The sequence below is a fragment of the Caretta caretta genome, chromosome 1 (assembly GCF_965140235.1).
Source record: "Caretta caretta isolate rCarCar2 chromosome 1, rCarCar1.hap1, whole genome shotgun sequence".
In the NCBI taxonomy this organism is placed as follows: Eukaryota; Metazoa; Chordata; order Testudines; family Cheloniidae; genus Caretta; species Caretta caretta.
In genome coordinates this window covers 269817778-269844589 of record NC_134206.1, presented here as the reverse complement: position 1 = coordinate 269844589, position 26812 = coordinate 269817778, and the positions used below count along the sequence as shown (strand labels likewise).

Genomic DNA, 26812 nt, shown 5'->3' with positions numbered 1-26812 from the left:
ACCAGGCTGAGGTTGGTGGTGGGATGGAAATTGTTGAAATCATGGTGGAATTCCTCAAGGGCTTCTTTTCCATGGGTCCAGATGATGAAGATGTCATCAATATAGCGCAAGTAGAGTAGGGTATTAGTATTAGTATTAGTAGTAGTATTCCCACTGTTATTACTGCTTGCTGTGTGCTCCACAATATCTGTGAGAGTAAGGGGGAGATGTTTATGGCAGGGTGGAAGGTTGAGGCAAATCGCCTGGCTCCCAATTTTGAACAGCCAGACATCAGGGCGATTAGAAGAGCACAGGTAGGTGCACTGGGCATCAGAGAGGCTTTGAAAACCCGGCTACAGTGTGACAGTGGTGTGTGTTTCTCCTTGCTGCAAACCTGCCCCCTTTGTTGATTTTAATTCCCTGTAAGCCAACCACTCTCCCCCCTTTGATCACAGCTGGCAAAGGAAATAAAGTCACTATTGTTTTGAAACCATGCATTCCTTCTTTATTAATTAAAAAAAAAGGGAGATAACCGATAAGGTAGCCCGGGTGGGGTGCGGGAGGAGGAAAGGACAAGGTCACATTACTTATTGTAGCCACACTACAAATCCGATCGTTTGAATGACAGCCTTCTGTTGCTTGCGCCATCCTCTGGAGTGGAGTGGCTGGGTGGTCAGTGCCTCCCGCCCCGCATTTCTTGGGCGTCTGGGTGAGGAGAATATGGAAGTTGGGGAGGAGGGCAGGCGGTTGTACAGTTGATGCAACAGCAGTCTGTGCTCTTGTTGGCTTTCCTGCAGCTCCTCCAGACACCTGAGCACGTCCATTTGCTCCCGGATTAGCCTCAGCATTGCATCCTGCCTCTTCTCATCGCACTCACTTAATGCTTTCCTGGACTCTGCCACTGAATGCCTCCATGCATTCAGCTGTGCCCTATCAGTGCGGAAGGACTACATGAGCTAGAAAACATGTCATCGCAAGTGCATATTTTTTGCCTTCTAATCTGCGATAACCTCAGGGACGGAGATGATAGGGGGAACATAGAAACATTTGCACCTGCAGGGGGATAAAAAGGGAGAGTAAAATTTAAGATGATACATTTCTCAGAACAAAAGAGAGACTCTTTCACAGTGAATCAAGCAATTCACAGCTAACCAAGCAATTCACAGCAGACAGCACATGTGCTTTAGGTACAAGGTCGCATTTTGCCTTTTATATGGAGCACTTGCCTGTATGGTGACACATCACACACAGCTGAGCAACAGAATTCGGTTTCCAGGCAGCCACGGTAAGCCAAAGAATACGCAGGTTTGGCTTCTAACGCCTTTATAACATGTGGGAATGTTTTCAAACTGCAGCACTCTCCTTTCCCATAGCAAGCAATGCCAGTTGGGTTTGCCATTTAAAAGGAGGGGCTGCAGTTTTTGAGTGGATGTGCAGCACACACCTCTCCCTACCCCTCTGCATGGCTATTTAGGATGATCCCTTCACCCCTCCCACCGCTGCGTGGCTAAGCGCAAACAGCCCGGCATGTACGGGATCCTTTTACTGTTCCCTTACAAAAATTCCCGTATTTCAACCAGGTGACCATGAATGATATCGCTCTCCTGAGGCTAACACAGAAAGATAAAGACTGAACGTTGCTTGAATGTGACCAAAACCCAGGACGATTCACTGCCATACTTTGTGCTGCAATGATTCCAGACTACTTGCTACTGGCTTGGCGTGGTAAAGTGTCCTACCGTGGAGGATGAAATAAGGCAGCCCTCCCCAGAAACCTTCTACAAAGGCTTTCAGAGTACCTCCAGGAGAGCTTCATGGAGATGTCCCTGGAGGATTCCCGTTCCATCCCCAGACACATTAACAGACTTTTCCAGTAGCCGTACTGGCTGCGAATGCATCCCAATTCTTCAGGGCAAATCAAACATTAAACACTATTGCTTTTAAACCCTACAGTAGTTACAAATGTGCACTCACCAGAGGTGCCTTCTCCAGCTTCACGGTGGGGGATCCCGCCTTGGCTCCAGGGTGATGAAAAGGTCCTGGATGCTGGGGAGCACGGATTCACTGCTTGCCTGCTGCGCATTCTCCTCCTCCTCCTCTTCCTCATCCACAAAATCCTCCTCCCTGTTGTGTGAGACTCCTCCCTTGCAGGTGTCCACGGACAGTGGTGGGGTAGTGGTGGGGGCCCCCCCTAGAATGCCATGCAGCTGATCATAGAAGTGGCATGTATGGGGCTCTGAACCAAAGCAAACTTTTGTCTCCTTTGTCTTTTGGTAGGCTTGCCTCAACTCCTTGACTTTCATGCAGGACTGCTGTATGTCCCTGTTGTCCATCATGCCCAGTGCGATTTTGGCATATATATTAGCATTTCTTCTTTTTGATCAGAGGAGTTCTGCCTGCACAGATTCTTCTCCCCATACAGCAATCAGATCCAGTGTCTCCCATTCGCTCCATGCTGGAACTCATTTGCGATTCTGGGGGGACTGCATCGTCACCTGTGCTGCTGAGCTCACCACGCTGACCAAACAGGAAATGAAATTTAAAAGTTCCCGGGGCTTTTCCTGTGTACCTGGCTAGTGAATTGGAGTTGAAAGTGCTGTCCAGAGCAGTCACATTGGCGCACTCTGGGATAGCTCCCGGAGGCCAATTAAGTTGATTTGCGTCCGCACTACCCCAAATTTGACCCAGGAAGGTCGATTTTAGTGCTATTCCGTCACTGGGGAGGAGTACAGAAGTTGAGTTTAAGAGCCCTTTAGGAATGGGGTTGCTTGCATAGACACATTCATTATAAAATTGACCTAACTCAGCTAAGTTCAACCTAACCCTGTAGTGTAGACCAGGACTAAGATGATATCAGAATGATCACAAACCGCACCACCTTCAGAAACAAAATGAAACACTCACTTATATAGTTTCCTGGCAAAAATATTAAAAAGCCCTCTATACTGGAAAGAGGAAAGGAGAGAAAATTAAAATATGAGAAACTTACTTTAAAAAACCCTAATAAACTGATAAGGCAGATAACCTGGCAATCGTAATAAATTAACTTCAAGGACACTTTAAAAAATTCCACAATCTTGTATTCACTTCAAATCTTTGAAGAAAAAAAATTTATACTACATACACTACCTTAAAGTGTGGTTCTACTCACAAATGTGACTATGTAACAATGGAATTTTCTTAGTTAACAGTTTTCCTTCCTGTGCCTAGTTACAGTCATATGTGCTTTGTTAGTGACAAAGGTTTCTAACCCTGTATCCCGCAGCCCTGCAAAGCCAACATAGCACAGAGAGAATACATTTGATTCCATTCTTTATCAACAGAACTAATTATTCTGTTTATTTTTCAAAGTTTTTTGAAGTAGGGCCAGTTACATCTGTGCAACCATTTTGATGACATTAAGGTTGCACAGGTATCACTTAGGCCTGGTCTACACTTCAAAGTGTTACCAGTATAACTATTTTGGCTAAGGTGTGATTTTTATTTTAAACTAAAGTAGTTACAGCAGTAAAAGCCTTAGCACGGACAGTTATGTCAGTATAAAGGTGACATATCAATACAGTTATTCCCCATCCCTACAGGAATAAGTATCTGCATCTACCTTAGGGAGGTAGTACCGCTTTAACTATAAAACCTTCTAGGGTAGACAAAACCTAAGGGCCAAATCTGGATTGCACAATTTCTTTTACTGACGATGATGCGCAATAAGAACTCAGATGGGCTTCCAGAGTCAGTCAGCTTCCAGAACTGGCATTTAGAAAAAACATCTTTTTACTTGTACATATTTGATCCAGAGACATTATGACACAAACATGGAATACCATGATATTTCCAATCATTTCTCAGAGTACAACTGACTTTTTTAACCCTCTTACAGCAAGACTATCAAAAGCAATTACTGATTATTATCTTCTTTTCTAGTTGTTCGAAAGGTAACATCATGTAAAGAGGCCCAATTTTCAGAAAGTGCTCAGCACTCAACAACCCCTTAAAATCAAATACCCTCAAGGATTTTGAAGTTGGGCAAACAAAAACTGAGGCACACAAAATTACTAGTTACTTCTGAATATCTTAAACAAAATTGTTAAACATGAAAACTGACTGATGAATAAAAAGAAGGAACTTTGTTGTGTCCCAAAATAATAATAAGAAGAAAACTACTGAAGTAATTAAAGTAAGAAGTTATATGGACCATGTAAGGCAAATTAACTCTCAAGTCCCTTTCCACCACCCAACCAAATAAAATAAAAGATAATCACTATTTGCATTTAGATTACAAAAAAAGGGGCATGACATTTGAAAGAACTGTCGAGCTGTCAACACTATGGCCCCCAATGCTGCAAAGAGTCATGTACATATTTAACTCTATGCATACTGAATAGTCCAATTAAATGTTAGTGATAAATATCAACCTAAAATTAAGCACGCACTTAAGTTTTCATAGGAATAGGGCCCATATTTTCTAAAGTTTCTAACCAGGGAGAGTAAGTCAAGATGTAAGACCTGGTTTCCTAAAAACAAATGGATAATTTGTGTTGCATTCTGCAAACTTAATTTGAAATTACTGTGCAACAATAAAACTCATTAAAAACTGCAGATTAGAAAATGGACTGACAACGAACTGCTCAACTAATAAAAGTTTTACATTAAAATTGATACAATATTACTCTATTGATTGGAACTTTCACTCCCAGCAAAACCAGTAAACTGGAATGAAGAAGAAAGAGGGAAGCCCTACTGCCTACTTATTAAGGATCCAACCCTACAAATATTTACGAGATATAGTAGGGCTTACTGACAAGATTAGTCCTATTAAAATCAAGGGGATTATTAATGGTGGAAAGCACTTGCAGGAGCAGGCCTAAAATGATCATTTTTAATTAGCTGCTTCAATAAACAAAATGCATATTTTGTTATTGTTTTACCTCATTAAATATGGATTTTTAAAGGTGAGTGGCATTTCACATTTTTGAATGATAACAAAATAGAGCCCTTCAGTATTTGTTGCTACAGCTGAAAAAAAGTAATAAATATGTGGTCCCTGTCAAATTTAAGAATAATTTAATAATTTCAAAAGGTGTAAAAGGTCCAAAAATAAGAACTTTTAACCATCTATGACTGTAAATTATGACTACAAATAGTTTTACTAGTGAATTCACCTTCTGGATTAACCAAAATATTCCTATAGACTGAGGGCCCAAATTTGTTATTATTTAAGCACACTGCAAAACTCCCATTGATATCAGCCGAAGCAGAACATAAATTTTAAGAGGTCTTAAGACAATCACTCTAAAAATAAATATACCACACTGTTCAAAGGATTAAAATGTGGTGATTAAAGTGTAATAAAAACTATAATCTACTTGCTGTTGCAATTCTAACTCCATAATTTAAAAAGGAAGGCATAATCTTAATGGGCAAAAAAAAAAAAAAAAAATCTATAATTATGCTGCTTTGCCCCTGCTTAGCACAAAGAAGAAAAATAAGGTTTCACACTCAATGCCCTTTCTCAGTACCTAGATCCTTTTTTTTTTTTTTTTTGGCTTATGGATCAGACATTTTTCTTTCAGATGAGATTTTAGACAATGTGTTAAGTTTTCTATAAATAAACAGCATTTAATTTAGCCCCTTTCTTAAAAGGACTAACTGCATTCCCTGATAAACAATCCAGCATTACAAGCTGCAGTTTCAAAAATACTGAGAGTAGTGCAAATGGGAGCACCTGATAAGCTGTTTATCTTGTTTAATCTTGAAGGTAAATAGCATAAGCTTTTAAATATTTGGCTTCACAGCCATAGTAAATCCAGCTGGTAGACAAAGGTAACAAAATACCATGAAGAATCCTAAACTTTTAGTACTGTGTCACTGAACTTTTACTTTTAACTGCACATTATGTTTATTGTACCATAGACCTAAGAGGAAATAATTTTCAGAAACTGGATAACTGAAAGCATTATAATTTATGTCTCATCTGAGCTTTGGATGAATCCAACACTGAAAAATTTCCTACATCCTCCTTTAGTTCTGATCTTTTATTTAGAAGAAAGGAATATTACATAGTATAAGCTGTCCATGGTACTCCTTTGGTGTATGGTCACAGTGGAAATTAAGGTTGTTTACTTTCTATTGTATTCTATTAAGGTTTTGCATCAAGAAATTTCTTTTGACCTCTTTCTACCTGGTCTTCTCAGTTTCAGCTCATGTGCTGTAGCTTTTAGATATTATTAATTTTCAAAGACAGCTTTGTGACATTCAGCTTCCTTAGTCATCTACAGAGTTTTACACACCTCAATAATATTCCTTCTTATGCTCCAGTACTACAAATATTTATCTATGTGCTTAAAATTAAGCATGTGCATAAATCCTAGCAGAATTGGGGCCTTAATCTCCTCTTTCCTAATAACTATGGGCCAAAACCTCCACACCATCACAATATCTATAATTAACTTACCAGAAAATTGGTAAAAATTAGAAGGCTCAAATAAAAATAAAGCTTCCAGATACAAATCTCAAGACCTACATTTTAAGTTATTCAGTTTCTTGAAAGCTGCCTAACCTGCCAAACTGGTTTCTTAGCTAATGAGTTTTCTCTGTATGCACATGCATGTGTACATGCATGATACTTATGGCTTTTTATAGCAATTTTTTATATGATCAGGTTTAAATGAGACAGAAAGCATTTTAGTAAAAAAAGGTGCAACAAGAAAAAATGCATCTATAATATTCTCATTTTAATCTACACATATGTAATACAGGTTTATCTTCTATCCAGAATCATTTTATCATTTATTTCTCCACCTTTCTTAAATAACTAAATTATTCTGGCTAAATCTTTTGCAGGATTTCATGGCAGAAGAGTGATTAAGGACTGATGACATGACAAAACTAGTATCTGCCATTACATACCAAGGTCTTAATGTTTACATTTATTAGTTTCAGCAATAAAGCCAAAGTAACTAAATCCTCCAAATAAACCACAAAATAATGTGCAGTATATTTAAAAAGTTAAGCTTTCACAACACTAGATTTACTTTTAAAATATGGAAACAAACTATTATAAGAGGCTAATATTTCAGGCGCATGGCCAAAACTGTTGCCATCTGACAACTGCTAAGAGGCCTATGTGAAAATAAACTAATAGTTTCATTTTAGTTCATAGCTGGTAAAGAATCTGTTGACCTCAGAAGAATCATCACAACTGGAAATATCAACAAGGACACCAAAGAATCAAGCTGAACATTAACTACTACTACCACCAGAAGATGGCTGCAGAAGGACTGGGTTAAGTCACATTTGATAGACAACATATGGGGGAAAGGAGCCTAGCTCTACTATTGTGTATGTACATACGGCACCTGTTTTTAGACAAAGAATTTCACTCTAATATTTTTTCATAAGTTCTATATTAACGCACTTAAATAATTACATGATGCCGTTTGCCAACAATTTTTAAATCTCAGTTCACTTCATGTAAACTGATTTAAGTTAAAAAAGAAAGTTATACATGGATCAATTTACTTATCATAATTCAAATTATCAACAAGTACTTTCTATATTCTCTCTCACTTGGGATCAAAACAAGAACCTAAACTGCCATATTACTGGTCATCTTTAATAGACTTTAAAACAGCAAAGGTATTTTGAATATATTTAGCACACAGTGAACACCTTTGTTCTTCATAATTAATACAACTACATAGTCTACTTCCCCTTCCATCTTTCCATGAGATTTATAATTAAACAAATGTAACTGTGGGTTGTTTACTCTGCCACTGATTTTACTAGAGAAAGATTGACTGGAATTTGTCTATTTACAAATATAGCAAAACCCAATAAAAATATTTTTAAAAGTGCAACATAAATTTATACAAAATTTATTTCAAGAATGGAAATTCTTGTTTGTCAGAGTAATTCAGGTACCTTAAAACCTTGTTTCTAGCTTGGCTCACTTCAGAACCCAGAGCCAAATCCTGTGACTGGAGTACTATCTACACTGGGCTTCTACTCAAGCAATGGAACCACACTTAAAACACTTTCTAAGAATGGTTGTTTAAACAAAGATGAGTAAACGTCTAATTGTTTAAAAACCCAGTTATAATATAGTTTGGGCCCATCCACACAGGTACAGAACTGAAACTTTATCAGGGATGGAATAGGGGATAGGCACTATAGGCCTGTGCTTGGGTTCCCACCTCCTGGAGTAAGATGGAGGGGGAGGGAGGACAACATAATACCAGCTAATCCGTTGTGCATTTACTCTGAAAACACTAAAACTTTATTAAAAATAAATTATTTCACAGTTTGATCATAAATCCTTAAATAATTATATTAATCTTTAATTTGTGTATAGTATTTGAGAAAGAGACTTCCCTCCCATTCAATTAGTTAAATTCCATTACTGTTTGCTGCAACTAGAGCCTGATACGGATGGAAGCCATGACCAATTTATTCTTACAATGCCATAAACTTATGGACAGAGGAGGATTTGGTCGATTACTTTTTTCTTCCAGTTTAAGATGTATGACCACCACCTTTACTGTAAGGCAGCATGTTTATTATTTTTATTTCTGAATTTTAAATTAAGGATTCAGCTTCACTTTGGTATATAAGAAAATTAAATTTCAGAGTCTGATAATGATACATTAACAATCAAGTGGACTTTATAATTTCAAAATGTATTTACCTCCCATATATTTATACACACTATACATATATAGATATACACACAATTATATGCAAGGAACTACTAACCAATGAAAGCTCTATTAACTACTAAAAGTTATGTCATAAGATACATCTGTGCAGCTCGCAACCTCCCAGCCTGGGTCGACAGATTTGGGTTTGCAGGGCTCACGCTAGTGCTCTAAAAATAGGTGAGTAGACAGTGCTTTGAAATCACGATGCGGCCTGGAGCTTGAGCTCTCAAGCCTATGGAGGAGGGGCTGGCTTCAGAGCCTGAGATGCAGCTTCAAAGCACTGTCCACACAGCTATTTTTAGAGCAGTAGCATGAGCCCCACAAACCCCAGACTATTGATCTGGGATGGGAGGTTCACTGCCATGGGCTGAGTAGACTGTAACAGTCTGTACCCCTATCTTTATCCCTTTTATAGGACTATGATAAATTATGTACAAAGTATGCCTTGTGAGGTATCATTTGAAAACTCATAATTTGCTGAGCATTATTGACCTGGTAAAATGTGTGTGGCAACATTGTATGTAAAGTTATAAGATTCTACTGTATGATATTACTAAGACATGTTCACAGTCTAAAGAGCAGTCACATACCAGTTCCCCAGAGACAAAAGGCTGACACCTCAGCCAGGCGTCAATAAAATCAAATGGATCATCACCTGGTTAAGTGGCCATTCTTCGGCAGAAAGAGAGTGTGAGCGAAAAATCTATATCTTGACAAAGCCCATAGTTCCCATCTACACAGACTTTCTGTCTCCTGAATCTCAGCTGGAGATGATTCTCAAAGAAAAGAATTATCAGAAGGGAAAGCAGATGCCTTCTCCCTTTCCCTCTACCCATGACTTCCCCAACACCTGAAGAACAAAAGAAGAAGTACTGGACTGGGGGAGGAATGCTGACTGAAAGAAATTTAGCCAGTAAGACTGCTGAAACATGCAGTGAGAGAGACCTTTGCATTGACTCCATTTAGCTTGTTAAGTTAGGCCTTAATTGCATTTTACTTTTATTTTCTTGTAACCAATTTTGACTTTTATGCCTCATTACTCGTAGCTACTTAAAATCTATCTTTCTGTAGTTAATACATTTGTTTTAATTTAAATCACTGTGTTTCGATTGAAGTATCTGGGATAAAAGGACTTGTGCATATCATTTTCTATTAATATAATGACGGATTTTGTATGACCTTGTATTGTCCAGGAGAGAGCTGGGCGGTACAAGATGAACATTTCTGGGGAAGTTCGGGAGTGGGAATCTGCTGGCATTGCTCTGCAGTATAATTCAAGAGTGGCTGGCTATAGCACTCACACAGTAGAACCTCAGAGTTACAAACACCTTGGGAATGGAGGTTGTTCGTAACTCTGAAACATTCGTAACCCTGAACAAAACGTTGTGGTTGTTCTTTCAAAAGTTTACAACTGAATATTGACTTAATGCAGCTTTAAAACTTTCCTATGCAGAAGACAAAAGCTGCTTTTAACCATCTTAATTGAAATGAAACAAGCACAGAAACAGTTCCCTTACCTATCAAATCTTTTATTAAATTTTCCCTTTATTTTTTAATGGTTTATGTTTAACACAATATTGTACTCTCCAGTATTCGCTTGCCCCATTGGGGGGGAGGGGCGGGGGCAGGTGGGGGGGGGGTGTCTCTGCTGCCAGACTGCTTACATTCGGTTCCAATGAGGTGTGTGATTGACTGGTCCATTCGTAACTCTGGTGTTCGTTAACGCTGCGGTTCTACTGTACAATATAACGGAGTAACATACATGCTGGAAGCTGTGTGTGAGCAGACCAAGAGTGGTAGCTCTCATAGCCCAAATAGTATAAAAGACACCTGAGGTTGAAGAATTGAGGGGACACAGCTGTTCAACGGTCCAAACTGTAGCCTAGGTAATGTCACACTAGGCATAGCCAGACTGCACAACCAAAGCAGATCAAAATATTTGTTAAAAGATTTGTGTTGTACGTTAGACATGAGTTCTACTCCAGAGCTTTACTAAATGAAACTGAGAACAAACAAACAAGTACTTTTTAGTTCCTGGATATTTTGAATGTTTTAATTACATTATATCATGATGCCCCTGTAACTGTACTAATATAATATTTTAGATTATTAAAATACCTTCAACTCTTTAGAGTTGCATATTAAATTTTACATCAACAACTATTCAGGAAATTGTCCTTTTATTTTAATAACTGGCCTTACAAGGTATTTTCATCCTACTGTTTTTCCCAAACTCATTTTGTAAACCCCATTCACATACAACCACAGGAAATGCACAGACACTCACGCAGTTATGTTTTAGTGCAGTTATCTAAGTTCAAAACCTACTAAAGATATCCTGAGCCTTGAAAGATTGCTATGTCTCATACTTTGTTTTTTTAAGTGAATAAGTCTCAATTATATGTTTCGAAAACTTTGGAGGCAGGATATATTGCATTAACAGGAGTCCTGCAGCTGCTATGAGGGAGCCTCTGAAGACTCCCTCCCAAACATCATAGCATATATAGTACTCCTGTAAAAAGCAGGAGCAGAAAGGACAACCGCTGAAGAGAGAAGCAGCTGTGCGACAGAGAAACATCATCAGCACGAACAGTTGGGGGCCAGCCTTCAGCTGGTGTAAATTGTCACAGACTTACAATTTCCTGCAATATCCTGAATGAACTTTACTGAATTAAGTCAAACCTTACTGACCTAGGGTTAACACCTTTGGGTTACATTGTATTAAAAATGTAATTGTGTATGAGTTGTGGCCTTTTATGTTCCTTCTCTAGTAGGGAGTGGGGATGCTAACATACTCCCTAAATTATCAATCCTTTGAAGTCGAAGTCACACACACACACACACACACACGGAGAGGTATGCATATAGTAGATCAAACTGAATTCTCCAGAGATCAAAAGACAAAGAAAGTGTTTTTGGCTAAATAGTCTGGTTTTAAACTGGCTCATGGCCTTTTTCCTGATCCAGCAAACTAACAGGATCCCTGGTCCACTAAGGGCCCCCAATCCTTAGCGTCGGGCTGGAAGGACTGAGTGCTTGTTCTGAGTTAAAGCAATGATGAACTTATGACCACAAAGGAATTCTCTTGGGTGGGGAGTTGAAAGACTGCTCCTGACACAACTCATGTAAGGGTTGGGGTTAATTCTGGTAAACTTATTAGCATGTGTGTAGGTTATTTTTAATATGTTTTATCTGCAATGATTAAGTAGGCTTGAGCAGAAAGTGGTGTACAGTACCTTATAACTGTAGCAATTACACCTGTTAACCACGGTATGCATCTGATGAAGTGAGCTGTAGCTCACGAAAGCTCATGCTCAAATAAATTGGTTAGTCTCTAAGGTGCCACAAGTACTCCTTTTCTTTTTGCGAATACAGACTAACACGGCTGTTACTCTGAAACCTGTCATCTCTGAAGAGAAAACAATCAGAAGTTCTTGAGCAATCTGACTGTGCTGGGGATTAAACAGTGAAAGAACTGCGCGGCCTGGAAATACCACAGTCTGAAGGGAGACACACACAGGTCTCCACTCAGAAAGGCAATGGCTAGAAAGCTGGAAGATGAGATTGGGTGCCCTTGCTAAACCACTGAAGGGAAATACAGATGCAGTTGTGCTGAACTGTGGCAATCTTCAACTGACTTTAAAGAAACCATGACAAATTTATACCAAGGATTCTACCCCTTGGATTCTACAGGCTGCAGAAGTCCCCTTCTGTCCCCACTTCACTAACTTTCCTCCATTCTTACCCAACAGCAGTGCAGGCACCTTTTTGGGGAGAAGGGTTCTTTGTCCCCAGCCCATATCATGTGCCTGTCTTAGGAAGGGGGGAGGTCATTTTCTGCACTCTCCCACTAAGGTTAGAGGTTATTCCTTAGCGGGTAAATTCTGACTCTATTTAGCTTATATGGATTTGTTTTGAAGCTGGGCTGGAATCCCTCCTGCTTACAAAAACGTTGATGTAAATTAACATAACAATGAATTAAGAGTTGTTGAACACAAGTGTGGACACAAAAAGTATGTAAAAGGACTTCCAGAGGTTAGAAATTTGAAAAGGAAATAAAATAAAACTCAACATGAAAAAGTGCTATTTAACATATAAGAGTGGAAAAAAGAATCATGAAAGGGAATTAATTGGAAATTAATTATAGTAACAGTGGACAGCAATTTAGATGTGATCTTGCAATGTGATGTCATACAAAAAAAGCCAATACAATTTTGACAGCAGAAGCAATATCCCATCACAGACCAGAGAGAGAATAGGCCTCTCTAAGGCATAGCAAAACAGCAGTTAAGATAGGTGGGTATTCTTTGTAAGAGCCCACCCTAGAACTTATTCTCTCCTTTCATCCAAAATAACACAAATGTGTTAACTTTCCAGGCATGCTGTAAAAGCCATATAACAGGGTTTGGGGTGAGGGTTGAGGGGAGGGAACAGGCTGGGGGAGGGGAGGATGAAGGTATGTTGCCAAAGGTGAGGGTGAAAGGGGTTTTACTGTTGCTTTGATTTACTGGCTGCTGAGTTGATGTGAGGCCAGAATACAAGTATTTTATGCTTCTTGGTAGTTATGTTATTTTTCCATAGATTATGAAGATCAGAAGGGACCAAAATCTAATCTGACCTTCTGCATAACATAGGCCATAGGATTTCCCTCGTTTAATTGCTGTTTGAACTAGACCATATCTTTAAAAAAAAATCCAATCTTCATTAAAAAATTTCCAGTGATTGAGAATCTACCCATAACCCTTAGTAAACTGTTCCAATGGTTAATTACCCTCACTGTTAAAAAGTTGCACCTTATTTTTAATTTAAATTTGTCTAGCTTCCATTTCCAGACATGTCATATCTTTTTCTGCTAAACTGAAGATCCAAATTACTATTTCCCATTTTGGTACTTACAGAGATAAGTTACGCCTTAACCTTCTTTTTGATAAAATAAATAGCCTGAGCTCATTAGATCTTTCATTATCAGGCATTTTTCCAATCCTTTAATCATTCTCTTGGCTTTTCTCTGAAGCATCTACAAGTTTTCAATGGTCTTTTTGAATTGTGGACTCCAGAACCAGCTACAGAATTCCAGTAGCAGTCATATCACTGCCAAATACATATGTAATTTAACCTCTGTACTATTAAACAGTATTCCTGTGTATATATCCAAGGATCACATCCTTCAAGTATGTCCTCCAATTTCTGGATCTAGATGTATTACTTTACATTTTGGCCATAATGAAAAACATAGTTTGTTTGTGCCCAGATTACAAAGCAATCTGGATCATTTAGTATTGGTGACATGTCCTCTTCATTATTTACAACTTCCCCAATCTCTGTGTTATCTGCAAATTTAGTCAGTAATGAGGTTTTATTTTCTTCCAGGTCCTTGTGTATTTTTGCTTCCCTAATAAATTTTCTTCAGTTCCTATCCCCTAATTAATATTCACTGCTATCAATGTTCCTTTATTTATATTTGCTTTTGTACAGCTGCCTTCATTTCTCCTCTAAGCCAGGCTGTTTTTTTAACTAGTGTAGCCTTCTCTCTCAATTGTGGCTTTTTGGGCCTCTGGTAAAATGTTCTTAAACAGTGCCCAATTATCATTCACATTTTTCTGTTTAAGTTCTTTCTCCCACTTGATTTGATTCATAGTTGTTTTCAGCTTTGTGATATTAGAATCTTTAAAGCACTAAGTATATATACTGGTTTGGACTTGATTGTGGTTATATATAACAAAAGTAATCAAATCATGATCACTTGCACCTAAGCAACCACTGACCTTTAGCTCTGCGATCAATTCTTCTTTAACAGTCTGAATTAGGTCTAACATACAATTCCACTGTGTTGGATACAACATTTTTTAAGTTGCAAAATTGTCATCTATACCTTTTAGAAATTCCAAGGATGATTTAGTACTGGCAATATGAGGAGACCTTCAACATATGTCATTCAGATTGAAATCCCCCATGATATGCCAACTTCCACCCCCCCACATTACACATAGAGATGGTCATCCTGTTCCTTAGCGTGATTTGGTAGTCTGTAGCAGACACCAACCTGGCAACCCATTATCATACATTTCATTACAGCATACTTCAGGACAGAGTAGGCCCATTGCTCAATGAGGGGGAAAAGACAATAACAGAAAATGTGGAAATGGCAGAGTTGTTTAATGACTTCTTTGTTTCAGTTTTCACTAAGAAGGTTGGTGGAGACTGGACATCTAACATAGTGAATGCCCGTGAAAATGAGGTAGGATCAGAGTCTAAAATAAGGAAAAAACAAGTCAAAAATTACTTAGACAAGTCAGATGTCTCCAAATCACCAGGGCCTGATGAAATGCATCCTAGAATACTCAAGGAGCTGACTGAGGAGATTTCTGAGCCATCAGCAATTATCTTTGAAAAGTCATGGAAGACAGGAGACATTCCAGAAGACTGGAAAAGGACAAACATAGTGCCCACCTATAAAAAGGGAAATAAGGACAACCCGGGGAATTACAGACCAGTCAGCTTAACCTCTGTACCCGGAAAGATAATGGAGCAAATAATTAAGCAATCAATTTGCTAACACCTAGAAGATAATACGGTGATAAATAACAGTCAGCATAGATTTGTCAAGACCAAATCATGTCAAACATCCTGTCAAAGAAAGCTACCAGGTTAACAAGTCTTGTGGATGGGGGGAAGTGGTAGATGTGGTATAGCTTGACTTTGGTAAGGCTTTTGATACTGTCTCCCATGACCTTCTCATTAACAAACTATAGAAATACAACCTAGATGGAGCTACTATAAGGTGGGTGCATAACTGGTTGGAAAATCATTCCCAAAAAGTAGTTTCAGTGGTTCACAGTCATGCTGGAAGGGCATAACGAGTGGGGTCCCACAGGGATCGGTTCTGGGTTCTGTTCTGTTCAATATCTTCATCAGTGATTTAGATAATGGCATAGAGAGTACACTTATAAAGTTTGCAGGTGATACCAAGCTGGGAGGGGTCGCAAGTGCTTTGGAGGATAGGATTAAAATTTAAAATCATCTGGACAAACTGGAGAAATGTATTAGCAGGAGTATTATAAACAAGACACGAGAAGAAATTCTTCCGCTCTACTCTGCGCTGATTAGGCCTCAACTGGAGCATTGTGTCCATTTCTGGGCACCACATTTTAGGAAAGATGTGAACAAATTGGAGAAAGTCCAGAAAAGAGAAATAAAAATGATTAAAGGTCTAGAAAACATGACCTATGAGAGAAGATTGAAAAAAACTGGGTTTGTTTAGTCTGGAGAAGAGAGGACTGAGAGGGGACATGATAACAGTTTTCAAGTACATACAAGGTTGTTACAAGGAGGAGAGAGAAAAATTGTTCTTAACCTCTGAGGATAGGACAAGAAGCAATGGGCTTAAATTGCAGCAAGGGTGGTTTAGGTTGGACATTAGGAAAAACTTCCTAACTGTCATGGTGGTTAAGCACTGGAATAAATTGCCTAGGGAGGTTGTGGAATCTCCATCATTGGGGATTTTTAAGAGCAGGTTGGACAAACACCTGTCAGGGATGGTCTAGATAATACTTAGTCCTGCCTTGAGTGCAGGGGACTGGACCTCTCGAAGTCCCTTCCAGTGTGATTCTATGATTAGTTGTTAAGGTTCCTAAAGATTATTGTATAGACATGTTTGGGGTTTAAAGCTAAATAAAATACATAAAGAGATGAGGGTACCCCAATATCAGAAAAATCAAACAGAATTCAGAGAAGAGCAACAAAATGCTTGGAGAAATTACTTTCTGAAGAAACACTGTTTAGATTATGGAAATGTGCAGTGTTGTAACGACTTCAGTGTAATGACACACTGAAAATTTCCCTAATCTATAATACTTCAGAGAAGCAATGGTCATGATCTTGCAAACAGTTATGCACATACTTAACTTTAAGCATATAAGTATTCTCATTGACTTTAAGAACATATGTAAATCCAGGATCAGGGCCTACACGTGGTTATAACAACCATACGTCAGCTGTGTGAGGGGAAGGTGATGAGAGATGGTAACTGTTCTACCAATATTTGAAAACACCAACAGGGAGTGTGCGCAGGAGTATAATTGCAAGCAGTGGACTAAAAGTGAAACAAAGAAAGGGAGAACATAAGAAAAATTCCTAACTGCAACATCCATTAAGGCCTCTTTACAGTAGAAAAAGGAAAAACTAAAAGCATAAAGCAGTAGGGCTTGTATGCTAGCATTTCTTTATCATCAACATAATTGTATTTAACTGTTCTGTTCATTGCATTAGCTTTTGTATATCTCTTGTAAAACAAAACCAAAAAATGGTTTCCTAACTGATAACACCAAACATCTTTCTAAAAAAGAACAGATTAAGACCTTCTTCAAGACCAGCCTGTTCCCCAAACGTGATTATAGTACAATGATTTTTTTAATCCACACTGGCAGAAAAGAAAACTCAAAGACCCATGCTGAGGCATAGTTATGTTTTTTAGAAAACCCCCAAAATATTTTTGTTTAGAAACTTTCCTAATGTTCATCAAGTTTTCTCTTGCAAAATTTCTTTCCATTATGCCTAATTATACTCCCATTCATAATTGGTATTTTTACTTTTCAAATTATGGTAGGTAGACAATCATCTCTCCTTTTCTTTCCCTGCCTCATGCCCAGGTGTCACCTGACCAAGCCATCCACAGAGTTTCTAAACTTTCCTCAGATCAGTTCCTCCAAGCTTCTTTGTCATTTGTCAAGATCTATGTTAATACACTATTCCATACTGAACCAAGTTTTCAAATCAATTAAAAAAAATTGTGTTAGAACTCAAACCTCTAAATGTGGCAGAGAACTTTGTGTTGGTATGGTTCGTTCTCCAATACTGACAAGATCTAAGTACTAAATCATCTCCAAGGAAAAGAATCCTACATTGGTAGGTGGATGATTAAATGACTTAATTGGTCTTTTCCATCTCTAGTTTCCATAATTCCAGATAAACAACATAGATATGCTTCCAGACTGACTAAGAGCGTCAGTGCACCTATTCGCTGCCTGTGGCACATAACAGCTTAGTCTCCTGTGAGCTGTAATACTTTGGTCTAATGTTGGTTGTTGGATTTAGCGTGCAGACGCCGGGTGGCATTGATGGCCTGTGACATACAGCAGGTCAGAACAGATGATCTAGTGGACTCTTCTGGCCTTAAACTCTATAAATATCTATTACTCTGGGTCTGGTCCTAATTCTAAAAATGCAACTGTATTCTTGTATGACTTCACACTTTGCTCCAATAATAGCAACGTTTTCCAATAAAGTTAAGTGGAAGTACAGATATACAGGGGGAAAAAAGGCAAGTGCAGGGCAATCTGTATTCAAAATCACCTTCATAAGGCATCTCCTTTCTTCAGCCTGCCCCACATTTCCAACCCAAGTCTACCAAATACAGTTCTGCTCCTACTTTATTAAAAGGCCACTTCCATTCAGCAACTAATATTTATCAGGTTTCAGAGGAACAGCCGTGTTAGTCTGTATTCGCAAAAAGAAAAGGAGTACTTGTGGCACCTTAGAGACTAACCAATTTATCTGAGCATGAGCTTTCGTGAGCTACAGCTCACTTCATCAGATGTATACCGTGGAAACTGCAGCAGACTTTATATACACACAGAGAATATGAAACAATACCAGGCATGCAAGGTAGCCTGTTTCCTCTTGTTTTTTCCTACCCCCCCCCCCAAGATGTTCTGGTTTAACTTGGATTTAAACTTGGAGAGTGGTCAGTTTAGATGAGCTATTACCAGCAGGAGAGTGAGTTTGTGTGTGTATGGGGGTGGGGGGGATGTGAGAAAACCTGGATCTATGCAGGAAATAGCCCGACTTGATTATGTAAAGAGTTGTCACTTTGGATGGGCTAGCACCAGCAGGAGAGTGAATTTGTGTGGGGGGGGTGGAGGGTGAGAAAACCTGGATTTGTGCTGGAAATGGCCCACCTGTTGATCACTTTAGATAAGCTATTACCAGCAGGACAGTGGGGTGGGAGGAGGTATTGTTTCATATTCTCTGTGTGTATATAAAGTCTGCTGCAGTTTCCACGGTATACATCTGATGAAGTGAGCTGTAGCTCACGAAAGCTCATGCTCAAATAAATTGGTTAGTCTCTAAGGTGCCACAAGTACTCCTTTTCTTTTTAATATTTATCAGTTCTTCCAGCAGTCACTTGGAATCTGCCAAGGAAACTACACTTTTCAAAAACTACAAATTGAACCACTAATCGAGGTTATTTTGAGGCAAGCTGACTATACTGTACTTTGATTAAATACACATTCCTGTTACAACCAGATTAAAAAGAAGCTGAAGTTCTTATTTTTATTTTTTTGGATTCTTGTGCACTGAATCGACAGGCTGAGTCTAATTATGGCCTTTTTCCCGAACATTGCAAGAGTCAACATCAATCGTTAAATATCACAACCCAAGAATATTTTGGGCTTAAATTGTTGTTTAGAATTTTTGTCTTTTAAGTGGTTTCAACTCAGCTTTGAAGTTAACACCTCCCTTAACAAGAGAGGAGGAAACTAACATCTGCTAGAGCTATTATTCAGGCAGTTTAGCCATGACAACAGATGTGTATTGATTTAAGTACAGAGGATTATTTAGTTTCAAGTGTAAATGTGAAGTTTTGGCCAATGGGGTATCAAAGCTCACCCCACAGGCAAGCAGCAGCTAGGAAGCACAGACATATTTCATTAAGTTCCTGGAACTTCTTGGCCAAATGCATTTTATACCATGTTTTTAAGTAGACCAATGTTTTTACAATATATTTATAAATCCTAGGGCTTTTAACAGAAACACTTAAGTGTCACGGAATACAGTGATGCCCAATTGTTCGTAATTACATATGAAGAGTTTGGTTGGTGTGTGCGTAAAAGGCATACAACCAAGCACTTAAGATTCTATATTAAGGGCATCTCACCCTCCATTAACACATGTCAAGAAAGTTATCTGATGCGGAGAAGAGGACAGAGAATTATAGTTAGGACAAATGAAAGTAAACATTTTTAATGATTTATAGTACAAACACAATGTTTACCATGATTCAGCAACTCAACATTTAAGCTAGGAACAGTATTTCCATGATAAATCCTGGGGTTTGGACATTTATATTGTGCATTTCAAAAATGCATTCGAACTAAAAATTCAGTGCCGAAGGTATTAGCTAAGTGCTTTTTAAAAGAGTTGTTTAGCCATTCTTGAGTAAAAGCTGAAAAGTATGTGACATTCCCATGGTTTCCGATGTTCCCCCCAAAAAGGGAAAACAAGAAAAAAAAAGTATTTGTATAACAGAGATTAATATAGTGAATTCATTGAATTCTTCTCCAGGTTACCCTTCTCTGAATAAATATTTTATTTTTTCCATCTTGAAAAGAAAGGTGCACTTTTCAGATTGGACTGTTTAAATACACTATACAGAAGCTAGTTTTATTAAGACTAGTTGAAACAGATGTGAATAAATTAAAAAACTACACTAAAAGCCTAGTTTTTCCTTTCAGCAGCAGACAGTAATTTAAGAAATGAGCAGGATTTAAATTTTGATAATAAGTTTTAAAAAATTCTGCACAATTCTACTCTAAAAGTAACACCGTTCATCAATATAATCACACAGAATATTAACTCTTAATATTCAGACTAACCAGTAATCATGTTTTTTCAGACTCATAAGATTTATGGCAAAATTAAAGCAAGGATGGTTGAGAAAACAGATCAATTTTGTTCTCAGCTGTTATCAATCCCAACTAGATTATGAGCTATAAATGGAATTATCCAGAATATTTTGAAGATATTTGCTTATTACTAGCAAAGAGACTCTCTCTAGTGTTTTACATAATAAAAGGTCAGTGAAGACACTACGTCCTCAACCCATAGAAGAGATGAAACAACCCTCCACTTTCTTCATGATTTTGTCCCGTTCTGCAAGCTGCTCCATGTGGAGGTGCCTCTGTACCCAAGTAGAGCCCCACTGACTCATGTGTGGAAAACAGCTTACAGGACAGGGACCTAACTATCATGTTCTCCTTATTGAAGCTCTCATAATCCACAGTCTGTACTGCAAAGACAATTGTTATTTAAATAGTTACACCAAAATAAAAAGTATGTTTTGGGATCTGAAAGTTTAATGACCTTTTACCAGCTTAATGTGATAACTATTTCTATATATTACATTGTCCTTTCAAGTAAAAATACAAAACTATTTTTAGAGACTTAGTTCAATATCTAGTTATACTTGGTATTTTAATGTTAATTAGGCAAAACACAGTTTGTCTCCAGTCATTAACAAAAGTATGCAGATGTGTCACAAAATCAGAACATGGGATTTCAATAAAGCACATCTCATTTTATCTAATATCTTAAATGCATACAATGCCAGATCATCTACTTTACTTTCTGAATTATATTTATTTAAAAATAAACCCAAATTTAGTACCAAGTCCCAGTTTCCATAAATGCTTTAATCTGGCCAAAAGCATCCAAGCTCTTAACCTCACATTTCAGGGCAAGTAGCTCTCCAACTCAAATGAATGCAAGTAAAAATAAATACATTTAAAAAGCTACATGAACATTTATCATCCCAACACACATCCAAATCTGAGTGACTACAAGGTAAGTGTCTGGGGCAGGGGTGTTTGTTGTTTTACTTTGTACCCTTGAATAAAGTATGGGGGGGGTGGGGGAGAGGAAAGCATGCAGAGTTTCTGAAAGGAATTCTTTGGCCTGGGCTATGATATGCCTCTGCCTGATTTTCCTCACAACACTGGCAATATTGTTAACTGTCATAAACAAGGTGCCAAGGACAGTACCAAATTCAGAGCAACTTTTAAATTCTCTCCAGCAACCAAAATTGTTGCAGAGAAGAGAGATAAAAGGAATCAAGGCCAGCAAAATACTGTCTGAGAAGTAGCTAATCCATTTCTATGAATTCTATTATAAAAAGTGTGATGACTTTCCACAAAATATAATGTGATTCATGCCAAGTAGTTTCCCCCTTTCTTGTGGGAGAAGATCTATTTTGCTCAGGCTGCATCTAGGATATTACAAACCCCAGAGAGGAAGGGGAGGGAGAGCGGGCGTTCACAGCCGTTCAGAGTCAATAAGTGTTCATATATCCTATCATTTGGAAATCATTTCCCAAAGCTTAGGGCAAAAACACTGTTTAGTCAAGGAAAAAATGAGAAGAAGAAAAAACCCTGCAATGTAAGTACATGTGTCATACATGTGGGGGCTGGAGGAGAGGAGCTGTCAGGGAGAGAAACATCTTTCATGGGGGGGAAGGAGAGAGAGCTTATACATAACATTCAGATCAGAGACACGGAACGAGGCATTCACGGCGACAATCAACTTTTCCTTCAGGCCTAACTTACTTGTGCCTTCAAATTTTTCAAAATGGTCAACAGCAGCACCAGCACGCACCCTGCCCTCCCCAGCCCCCGCACACAACAGGGTAGGATCCCGCCGCGTCCTTCCTGCGCTAGTCAGTGTCTCCGCATCGCCCTCAGGGAGCCGCGGGGCCGCCCCCGGGACCTATTTGTGTTACCCTGCGGGCTGCCGCCTGCCTGCTGCAGTCACATCCCGGAAACGCAGGAGGGGCCGGGGGCTCCGCGGCGGTAACCCCGACCCGGTCCCGTCCCAGCCCCCGGAGCGGCCCGGACAGCGCCCCCCGCCCCACGGGGTCACTGCCGGGGGGCAGAGCCACGTAGGCACCCGGTCACCCCCGCGCTGCTCTGACAGCCCCGGGCCCAGCCCCCTGCCCTCCCTCTGGGCCTAGTTTTACCCCTCCCAGGGCCAAGGCTGCCCCCTTCCTCGGGCCGGGCCCGGCTCAGCCCCGGGAGCGGGACCCCCACCCCGGGGAGAGGAGACAACGGGCAGCCCCGACTCACCAGCCGCGCCGGGTCTCCGCTGGTCCGGAGTGGGGGAGGGGGCGGTTCCTCCCCCTCCTAAGCGCGGCAGCCGCAGCCGGACGCAGCCGCCTCCGGGCGCCGAGCCCCGCTCGCTCCGCCGCCCCGAGAGCCGCTTCCTCCGCCCAGGCGCTGCGGCGCCCCGGCCGCTTCCCCCTCCCCGCCGAGAGTCACTTTACTCCCCCCGCCAACATGGCTGCTTCCCGAGCCGCCTCCGCGGCTCCCGACCCCGCTCCGGCCGCCGCCCCCCGAGCACCCCCGGAGCCCGGCCCTCGGCAGGGAGTCGCTCGCCGCCGATGGGAGCCGCGAGCGGGGGCGCGCGGCTGCGGGGCGAGGCTGGCGGCCAGGGACTCGGCGGCGGCGCTTCTGCCTCTTCCAGCGGCTCGCTCGGGGACGGCGCAGCCGGAGCCCAGGAGGGGCAGTGGGAGAGCGGGGCCAGGGCGACACCTAGTGTCTGCGGCGGCCACTGCAGAGCCCGTCCGGCCCAGGGAGCGCCAGGCAGCCAGCTCCAGCTATTGCTGTAAGCCAGCAAGTGTAACCCGCCCAGGGCTTCTCCCCACACCCGTCCCCGGAAAGGGGCTCCCCCCCAACATACACACCCTAGAAAGGGGCTTCCTCCCCTCACATCATCCCCCCACGCACGCATCCCCCACAGATAGGGGCTTCCCTACACGCACACCCCTACTGGAACGGGGTTTCCCCTCCAAACATCCCCCCACCCCCTGGAAAAGTGCTTCCCCCCCCACACCACTCCTAAACACCCTCCCCACACACACACACACAGAGGAGAGAGGGTCTGCCCCTGCTTCCAAAAGCATACACATCTTTCAGCAGGTAAAGAACTGCTCCCCCAAAATATTTCCCCTACACACATCCCATCCGATGTGGAGAGGGCTGTCCCCCAAAAAGCAACCCTTCCCCTATCCCATCCTACCCAGGAGAAGTGCTGCTCCCTCCAAAAACATGGAAGAGTGGTCTCCACCGTTTTTCCAAAATATTTCTCACTCACACACAACCAGGTTAGGATGCTGACCTCCCCCTTCAGAACATCCCCTTTACACACATGCCACCTGAGAGAGCTTCCCCCCAAGGAGATACACCCTTCCTGCAAAAGGGAGCATCCCCCTCTCCAAAAGGTCCCTCCACACGTCCTTCGTAGAAGAAGGAGCTTCCCCCCAAACACAGATTATACTCAGGAGATAGAGCTGCATCAGGCTACCGAGGTTTTCCCAGCCACATGGTTCTACCTCCAGATACACTGCACAGGTGATGTGCAGTTTACACTGGCCACCATGCTGAGTAATACACAAGTCCTGAAGGTCTAAGTAGTTCCTTAAGTGACATTTTAACAGCATGTAAGTGTGTGAACAGTGTGAGCATTTTCTAATTCAGCCTGTTTACCAGCATCTAATAATAATTAATGTTTGCTACTGGAAAAACTTTTATCTGAAGATGGTAAGGTCCCTTCACCTGCCTGTGTGGTGGTGGAAATTCCACCCATTTGGCAGGTTGGTAAACTGAGGCACATGGAAGTGCTGTGACTTTTGCAGCATTATACAATGAATCATGAGCCCTTGTCTTGTGCATTTGTCACAAAACCATCCTTCCCATATTTGTACCTGCAATGCTTCTTTTCCCTTTCTCTCACTCACAATTTCTTCTCCATTTCTTCTTTTCAGTGGCTGTTTCCAGTTCCCTACTTCTCGCAGTCAGTCCATTGTGTCCCTGAATTTCTTTGTAACCCTTCTGCTCCTACCCCCTGGAGGTTAGTAAGGGCCAGGAAGTAGCACTGCAGGCTCTGTATTCTTCCCCACTGATTCATATTTTTTACATTTCTAATATACAGGAAGTGAAGTATCATGAAAAGACCAGATCTCACTTCATTTTAGTGATTTCTTGATGGTCTGAAAATGTCAGTGAAGTACAAATAAAAAAGTATTTGAAATGCAAGTACCAGGAAATGTACCCACTGCACTGATGTAACTCAGGGCTCATTGCCTTTTTTTTTTTTTTTTTGGGGGGGGGGGGGGGAAGGGGGAGGAGTATTGATTTTTGTTGTCCGTTTGTGTGTTTTCCCTTATTAATTGGCCAAAGTTCAGTGCAAATAACAGCACCTTTCATCAAAATGGATCCACTTGCATTTTACAAACTTTAGTAAATGATTGTACTAGGCCAAATCCTATACTCCTTACTGAGGCAAAACATAGGCCCAGATTCTTTGCTTCATTGAGCTTCAGCTCAGTGTAGGTGTAGATGGAGAAAAAGCAGGGAAACTGTTTATGGTTCCTTGATTCTTATGATGGATCTGTGCTACTCTGTGCCCTGGTAGAGATTGGAGTAGGCTAGGATTTGTTCTAACTTACACTAGCTGGCTGCAGTTCCTGAGGGACCATATGACAGCTGAGAAGAGCCACAGAATGCAGCTCTGGACAGTCCCTCTACCCAAAAGGGCCAAGTGAATGGTGGGGTAGCATAGAAGCTGAGTACCAAGGCTGTGTGCCAACTGAGAGCTCCCCTACTCCAGGGAAATTCTCAGGTGTCCAGACCTGGCTGCTTTCCATTCTCTTCGCACCTTTTAGGCACCACAAAGGAGCCAGAACAGAGTAGAGAATCTGGACCCCAACAAAGGGAAATAAGTTGCATTTGCCTAAATAAGGAGTGCAGGAGTTGAACCAGCTCTTACAGGACACATAGGATTCACTTTGCTCATTAATGCAGTACCGTAATCTGAGGTGGAATGCCCAGTAGCTTAGGGCACAAAGAAGAATACCATCCAATTTGGAAGGGCAGAGGGAATTGATGGAGGCAAAATGTGACTGCCAATTTGATATTTATCCAAGACACCAGGATAACACTTTTACTGTTACAAAACTAGTGGGATTTTTAATAACTCAGAGAGCAGACAGTGAAGCTTTGACACTTCTTGGCACTTCTTTCATCAGACTCTTTCAAGGGTCAGGAACCACCGGAAGTGTCCTGAAACTGTTCTTACTGGATCTCCTAAACTCTGAATAGTAGCACGGTGACCAGTGTTTACTTTATCTTGTTCAATTTGTAAACTCTTCTGGGCAGGGAATGTTATGGTTGTAAATTATCATGTAAGTGTACAGCGCTGTATAAATGTTTTATAAGAAATCTTTTCTGTTGGACTACCCAACTATAAACAGATTGAATAAATAGTATTAAACTAAACGGTGTTTCACAAAGGGGTGTGTGTGAGCAGAGAGCTGTGCTATTTATTTAAAGGCTGCAAATATTTTAAAACATTCTGAGGGAGGAGGGTCCTGTTCTGTTTTATACACATTTTTGTCAACCCTTGAAGTATATTGTGATGGGAAAAGTAGGGAAATTATGGTATAAGAGAGAGAAAAGAAGCTGAAAAATGAGCAAGTGTGATGGGTCAGCGGAGGCCAGTGAAGTGAATTTCCTGGTGCTATTTCCCTCCTGCCTTGGAGAGTGATAGGTGGCCAGGAGGAGAAATTCTGTGGCAATTAAGGCAGTTGGGAGGGGTGGGTTACAGAGCCTGGGCGTCTGGGAGCCTGAGAGGAGTAGGGCATTTGAAGACAGCTGGGCAGAAGGGGCCTGGGAACCACCAGGTGCTAGAGCCAGAGTGTGAAATTGTGACTCCATTGAAGTCAATGGTAGTTTTGCCTTTGACTTTAGTGGGGCTAAGATTTCACCATGATAGACTTTTAGCAGCTGAAGTACTTATATCACCTGCTGAAGTACTTATATTACCTGTCAGGAACTGAAGACAAGATTTTTCTTTGATTAGCGTCCCTATGGACTGTAGGTGTGTCTGCGCCCCTGCGCAGCTGACCAGAGAACTTCGGTAGCAGTGGCCGTGGGGCCCACACATGCGCTGTCTCGCCTTGTGCTGCGCCACGAGGCTAGCCAGTGCATGCAGGCTAACCGTCCTAGGTGCTTTCTCTACCACCCCTAGAGACAGAGCCTTTAGCTGTCTGTTAGCGGATTGTTAACTCTTTCGTTTGTTAAATTTTAGCTTCTTTGAAAACCTTTTTGCTTTCTTCTGACTTTCTATTTGGCCATGCCTAAAAAGAAAGAAAGAAAAAAAAAAGGCCCCTTCCTCCCCGCCCGGACAAGGGTATGCCTGGCTCTCCTGGCTTCAAGAAGTGTCTCACTTGCAGTGAAGTGATCCAGTCATGGACAAGTACCCACAGTGCATCCATTGCCTCACTGAAGGCCACATCCAACACAAGTGTT

The 26812-nt window shown here is 40.9% G+C and overlaps 1 protein-coding gene across 1 annotated transcript in view; it reads right to left on the bottom strand.

The window, feature by feature from the left end:
• Nucleotides 1-22735, bottom strand: part of CDK17 (cyclin dependent kinase 17) — a 189110-nt gene extending 166375 nt beyond the window's left edge. Inside the window, exon 1 of the mRNA XM_048835534.2 lies at nucleotides 22571-22735. The gene's annotated coding sequence lies outside the window, so the exon portion shown is untranslated. The remainder of the gene's footprint in view (nucleotides 1-22570) is intronic.
• Between the last annotated feature and the right edge of the window lie 4077 nt (nucleotides 22736-26812).